The sequence below is a fragment of the Gracilinanus agilis genome, chromosome 2 (genome assembly GCF_016433145.1).
Source record: "Gracilinanus agilis isolate LMUSP501 chromosome 2, AgileGrace, whole genome shotgun sequence".
Lineage (NCBI taxonomy): Eukaryota > Metazoa > Chordata > Mammalia > Didelphimorphia > Didelphidae > Gracilinanus > Gracilinanus agilis.
In genome coordinates this window covers 35,218,562-35,225,126 of record NC_058131.1, presented here as the reverse complement: position 1 = coordinate 35,225,126, position 6,565 = coordinate 35,218,562, and positions in this window count along the sequence as shown.

Genomic DNA, 6,565 nt, shown 5'->3' with positions numbered 1-6,565 from the left:
GCGGGCGGGGCACGCGCAAGAGCCGGGGCCGCGGCCGAAGCCACGACGTGTCCGCTCCCCCCGCCCGAGGGCTCGCGCTGGGGCGGCGGCACGTGCGGCTCTCCCGCGCGCCAGCTCCCCCCGCCCCCTGACGAGGCCCCGCCCCCGGCCCCGGCCCGCCCGGGCAGTGGGGCCAGGACCCGCCCGTAGAGCGTGCTGAAAGGCCCAGGGCGCTGCATCCCTGCCGCCGCCTTCCCAGCCGCGCCCGCCTTGGCTCGCCCCGCCCCAGACCTTCCCCGGAAGTTGGACCACAGCCGGGCTGGAGGGCGGTACGCAAGCCGGCGCTCCTGGGAAATGTAGTGCTGATCAGGGGCAAGCCCCACGGCCTCCCGGGATCTCGGACTACCAGCCCCAGAAGGCAGCGCAACCCAGTCTGCCGGCGAACTCTGCTGCTGTCCCGGGCATGCGCCAGCTCATCCTATCCAGAACTGCGAGCGCAGGCTTAGCGCTCTATGTCCCCTTCAGCCCTGAAGCTCCCCAGCTGTTCCGGGCCTCCTCTCTGAGCTGGGGGGGCAGCGGGTGCTGCATATTCCCATTTCAGATGCGGCTAAGTGACTTGTCCGGGGTCCCACAGCTTCGAGGGCTAAGGTAGGGACTGGATGAAAGTCCTTTGATCCAGCTGCCAGAGCAAATAGTGAGCAGAGGGCGCTGGATTGAGTTTTAGTTCAAATCCTACTTCATAATGGTGCGACCCAGCTCAAGTCACTTACTGTACAAAACCCTCTAACCAGAGATTGTAAAGCGCCTTAGCACAATACCTGTCACAAAGTAAACCCTCTGTGTTAGCTATTCCTTAACCCCCGTCTGCCTCAGTTTCCTCATCTGTAAAATGGGGAAACAGCCCCAATCTTTCAGGATTGTTGCAAGAATCCAATGAGACGATAATTGTAAGGCGTTTATTACAGTGCTTGGCTCTTTTATTAGCTACTAACCTCTGTCTTAGTTTCCTCATCTGCAAAACGGGGATAATAATAGCACCTACCTTTCAGGGTTGTTTCGAAAATAAAGTGAAATATTTGTAAAATGCTTTGCTAACCATAAAAATGCGTGTTGTTGAAAGTGAGTTTAAGTCCTCTTTCTGTCATAGCCCTCTTGAGCCTGCTTTTTAAAAAATCATAATAGCTATCTTATTCTATTATTATATGTATTCTATATGATGTGATAAAACATAATACAATAATATTATTAATAAATGAATGGAAAGAGCATTTATGAAGCCTACCCTGTGCTGGGCCCCTGTCTTCAAGTCTAGTGACACAGATTTAAGAAGGAAAAGCAGCCCTGGCTTCCTGGAGTTAACATTCTAATTGGGGAAGATCTCCCCTGATAGAATTTCTGCCCCCTTGGCATGGAGATGCTTGAAAAGGGACAATGTGGGTCTGGGTAGAAGGCAGTGGGGAGAGGAAGTGGAGACTGTCTTTTGGGCGCCTTGGCATGAAGATGGAATCTGTGACATACATCATCTCCTCTGATTAAATGTTCCATGTTTCATGGATGTTCTTTAGAGCTTTACATTAATTATTCATCATGACTCCCACCTCTTCCATCCATGACCTCTCAAAAGGACAATGGAGAACCTCAGTTTCCCTATCTGTTAAGGGAAGTATCCTATAGTGTAGTGAGTTGTCATCAGGGTCAAGGGAAATATTATTTGTTGAGTGCTTTGCAAACCTTAAAGCTCCATACCTTAGGAGGGTAAAACAGAAATGGGTAGTAGGGAAGGAGAGACCCAAGGGATCTGACAATCGGGCAGCATTGAGGTTAGATCATCCATTAGACCAGCCACATCCTAGGGTGCTGAGTCGGATAGATAGGATCATGTTGAACCTATTGGAAAGGAATTGGAGTGCTCCAGATGCACAGATGGAGTTTTCCAAAAAGGGGTAGAAGATGAAATCTGCAAACTATAGGCCAGGGAACTTGACTTCTTTCCAGAGGAAAATTTTGAATACATTTTAAAGAGTTTATTTGATATCTTTTAAAAAAAATCACTTTTATTTCCAAATATGCCCTCCCTCCCCCAACCATCTCAGTGAGCAAAACACATGTGAACTGCCTTTTAATCATCTGAAAATAATTGACTAATAACTATTTCTCCAGGCCAAAGTCCTTTCCAGACTTCTAACAGAAGGAAACTTTGTCTGTACTTAACCACACTAAAGCATTTATCTCTTTCTCTTAATCTTAACTTCTTTCTTCTTAGAAAGTTATATAAAAGGGGTCAGCAAAGTGGTTGAGAGTATCAACCCACTCGTCTTCCTAAGTCTGACCCCACCAGACCTGAGTGGAATTGAGTGAAAGACACTAGAAATTGAGGAAGAAGCAAAGGGCATTTTATTATATTCTCTGCAGAATGAGTATGCTTATGAGAACCCCTAAAGAGAGGAGCCCATTAAATACAAAAATTAGCCAGCTTTCATTGTTAGAAAGAAAGAGAAGAGAAAAAAGGAAAAACAAGATTTTTTTTTTAATCCTTTTTTTTTTTAATCCTTACCTTCCTCCTTAGAATCAATACTGTGTATTGGTTCCAAGGCAGAAGAGCAGTAAGGGCTAAGCGATGACTTGCCCAGGGTCATCCAGCTAGGAAGTATCTGAGGTCAGATTTGAACCCAGGACCTCCCATCTCTAGGCCTGGCTCTCAATCCAATGAGTCACTCAGTTGCCCGCAAAATTATTTCTTGAAGAGCAGGTATAACAGCAAATTCTTGACACTAATTCCTTGGAGTGACTTTTTGGGTCTCAAGGAGATAGGCTGATCTCTGGAACCTCTCCTGGGGAGATAATGATTGTCTTATCAAGAATAGTTCCTAGGATCATTCTCCATCCAGGTCCTGTTGTCGCAGTTAGGGCAGGGTTCAATTGGTAGGTCCCCTTTTCTTAAGCTTAGTTTCTAGTTGCTAAGGATTATTGTTATATATCAAAACCCCCTGAAAAAAGGGAGGCTTGAACAAATCCAACCAATTATTAAGTCAGTATTCTGCTGTATCTATTACACAATACAGCCTTCTGAGAAAGGTTGCCCCTGCAATGGGTTTAGAATGGAAAATCAGTGACTCTGCATGCCACTTTGGGTAAGGTCACTGTCCCCAAAAGAATTGGGTTTAGAATTACCCCCCTTTCATTGCACAGAATGGGATTGAAGTGGCACTAAGAGAGGACAAAAAGAATCTGGAGGTTTTGTTCTTCTCCTTTATGGGACATAGAGCACCAAAAGATGGGAAGAGTGCCAGAGAATCCCCTTCGCCTTGCATGACAAATTGTGCTGACCAATGAAGGGGGTCAGATCTGCAACTAGGACATACGGGGCACTCGCTGAGGTCCCTGGATTTCTAGTTAAGTCTCTGGGAAGAGCAACAAAGAATGCCAGAAATAAAGCAAAAGAGAACGGCCAGAAAGAGGGGAAGAGAATACCTCATTCTCCCCACTTTGAATGTACAGAAAGTAGAAGCCAGAGATGAGGAACATGGTAGAGAAACTCTGAGAAAACCCCTTATAAGCAGGATTATACATGACACTAGAGATTCATGTACATTTTGGGGACTAATGGTTGCTTATGGAAGGGCTTCTGCTTGATTTTCCATCCTTTTAATAAAGTTTTTCTCTCAAGTATTATGAACTGTGTACCTTCAAGAAAGGGAAACCATCTCATTTTACTGAGGCTACTTTATGCATATATATATCCCTAGATTTCTTGGGTGAATTTTTTGTGGCATGTGGGATAGTATGTAATAGAAGCAGGATATGAACCCAAGACTTCTGACTCCAAGGCCTTCTCTCCACAATGCTTTTGCTGGGTTTACAAGCCAAAAAAAGTGAGAAAATCTCCCCAAACATACTCAGTACTTTCCCTTCATGAGAATCACTGCCACAAGGGTTACAGAAACACAAGTAATGCTGACTAATTCTCACAGAGCATAATAGCCATTAAACATATTATGAAATGTGGATCAGGTTGACTTAGGCAAGTCATATTTGATCATAAGACTAATCTCTACATATATAATGAAACTAGTAGATCTAGGTTTGATTGCTCAGACACTATCTCTGTGACTCCAGGTAAGTCACTTAATTACTCAGAGCTACAAAATGGTGATAATAATATATGCTCATAGGAAAAGAAGAAAGAGCTTTACAAACTTCCCACTTTGCAAAGAAAAGAAAAATGGTGGTTCATCCTTGTTTCTAACATAGCAGGGCCATCTTTCTGTTCCCTCTTGGGGTGTATGAGGTATTAAGGGAGGGCTAACCCCTCTGATGTGAGAACTTGCTGAGCCCTTTTCAGGGTTGCTCATCCTCTTTTGGTGTCCACTTTTCACCCAACTCTTACCTGTGGCTCCAAGAGACGGTTCAGTAGCTACACTCCAGTAAAACCATCTTGGCAGATGGGCAAAATCAAGTTGAGAGTCACTTACAGACCTCATACCCATCAGCGAGTTAGGGAAGATGTCTACCTCAAGCAGGTGAAGACTTTTCCAGGCAGAATGGGTGAATGAGAACAATTTGTTCCAACAACCACGAAGGCGGTTGAACCAGGCTCTCTGGGACACTCAGAGCTCAGTCAGACATTGAAGATGCCAAGGTCATCCATTGCATCCTGGACCATCACCAATGGACCTGACTTTTCTCTTGCCACTGGACTTGGATGACTGGAAGACTTTGTACAATTTTGCCTCACTTAATCTGATTCAAACACAAGTCAAGAAGACATCACCTGTGATCATTGATCCTCTTCCCAAGGAATGATAATGAGTGATCTGTTCCCTCTCCCATTTAAAGACCATTTACTCCATCATTGCTCTCTCCTCCTCAGACAAACAGTTCGTAGAATTATAGCTCAAGAGCTAGAAGGGGCCTTGAGACCATTCTAGTCCCACCTTTCATTTTATAATCAATTTAAAGGTGTTTATTAAGTACTTACTATATGCCAGGCACAGTTAATTGCTGAGAATAGAAAAAGGTAAAAAATCATCCGTCCCTGGAATTCTCACTCACATGCTAATGAGAGAGAGAGAGAGAGAGAGAGAGAGAGAGAGAGAGAGAGAGAGAGAGAGAGAAGGACTGTTGGAGACACAGCAATTTAGGTCAGTGTAACTGGATCATTGAGGAGGTGGAAGAAAGTAAAGTATAAGATGACTAGAAAGGGAGGAAGGACTTTAAATGGCAAACAGAGGAGTTTATGTTTGATACTGGGGTTGATGGAGTAGTGGATGATCCAATCAGATCTGTGCCTTAGAATGATCATTGGGATTTCAAAGCATTTCTAAGATTTTAAACCATCTCTAGAATATAGGCCTCTCGGGGAAGAAATTTCCTTTTTATTTCCACAAGTTACCATAAGAGGCAAATGGCAAGATAAGTCATTAGAGAAAGGAGACAAATTCTAAGGAAAAGAGGAGAAAAAAAAGGGTGGAGCCTGATGAGCCATCCTGGGCTTCTTTGGGAACTAGAAGATAAGTCAATTACTCAGCATTTATCAAACTCTTAATGATGGGTCAGGTGGTGTACTAAGATCTAGGTAAAAACAAAAACCAATTCCCACCTCTCAATGAGTTCATGTCTTAATGGGAAGGAAAAATGTGTCAACAACACTGTACCTACAAGGGAGATGCAGTGTAAATTGGAGGTGATCTTGGAGGGGAGGAGGAGGGGACCAAGAGGAAAGGTTCCTTTTAAGATATTAGATTTGAGATTAATTTTTTAAAAAGCCAGAGAAATCAGTAGGTAGAGGGAGAACATTCTAGGCTTGAGGGCCAGCCAGTGAAAAGAAGATGGAGCTGGGCAGAGTACACAGAGGGACATCAAAGTACAAGAAGATTGGAAAGGTAGGAAGGGCTTTAAAAGTCAAACAGTTTTATATTTGATATTAGAGGTAATAGGGAGCCACTGGAGTTTAATGAGTGGAAACGTGTGTGTGTGTGTGTGTGTGTGTGTGTGTGTGTGTGTGTGTGTGTGTGTGTGTGTATGTGTGTGTGTGTGTGTGTGTGTGAGAGAGAGAGAGAGAGAGAGAGAGAGAGAGAGAGAGAGAAAGAGAGAGAGATAAGGAGAGAGAGAAAGAAGAAGGAGGGAGAAACAGAGAGAGGAGAGAGGGAGAGAGGGAGGGAGAAACAGAGAGAGAGCAAGCTACATTTTTTAGGAAAGTAAATTTAAGGACTGAACAGAGGACATATTGAAGTGGAGAAGACTTGAAATAGAAAGAACAGCCAGCAAGCTATTACAATAGTCAAGGTCTGAAGGCCTGCACAGCATGACTGTAAGGGTGGACTTTCAGGACTGTGTAAATAAGAGGCAAGTATCCTTTAGGCACTAGACCAGTCCTTTGTTTGAGCGTTCCTGATTTCTAGATTAACTGCAACTGGAAAAATCCCATGATATTGTTTTCTTGTAGGGGACTTGAGCATAGAAAAGAGTTCTTGGGATATGAAGAGAAACAACATCAAAAAATGTCTGAAGAAAAGAAAGGAAAGGATAGGGGAAGATGGGGAAGGAGGGGAGAGGAGAAAGGAAACTATTTGAGGATTAAGGAGAC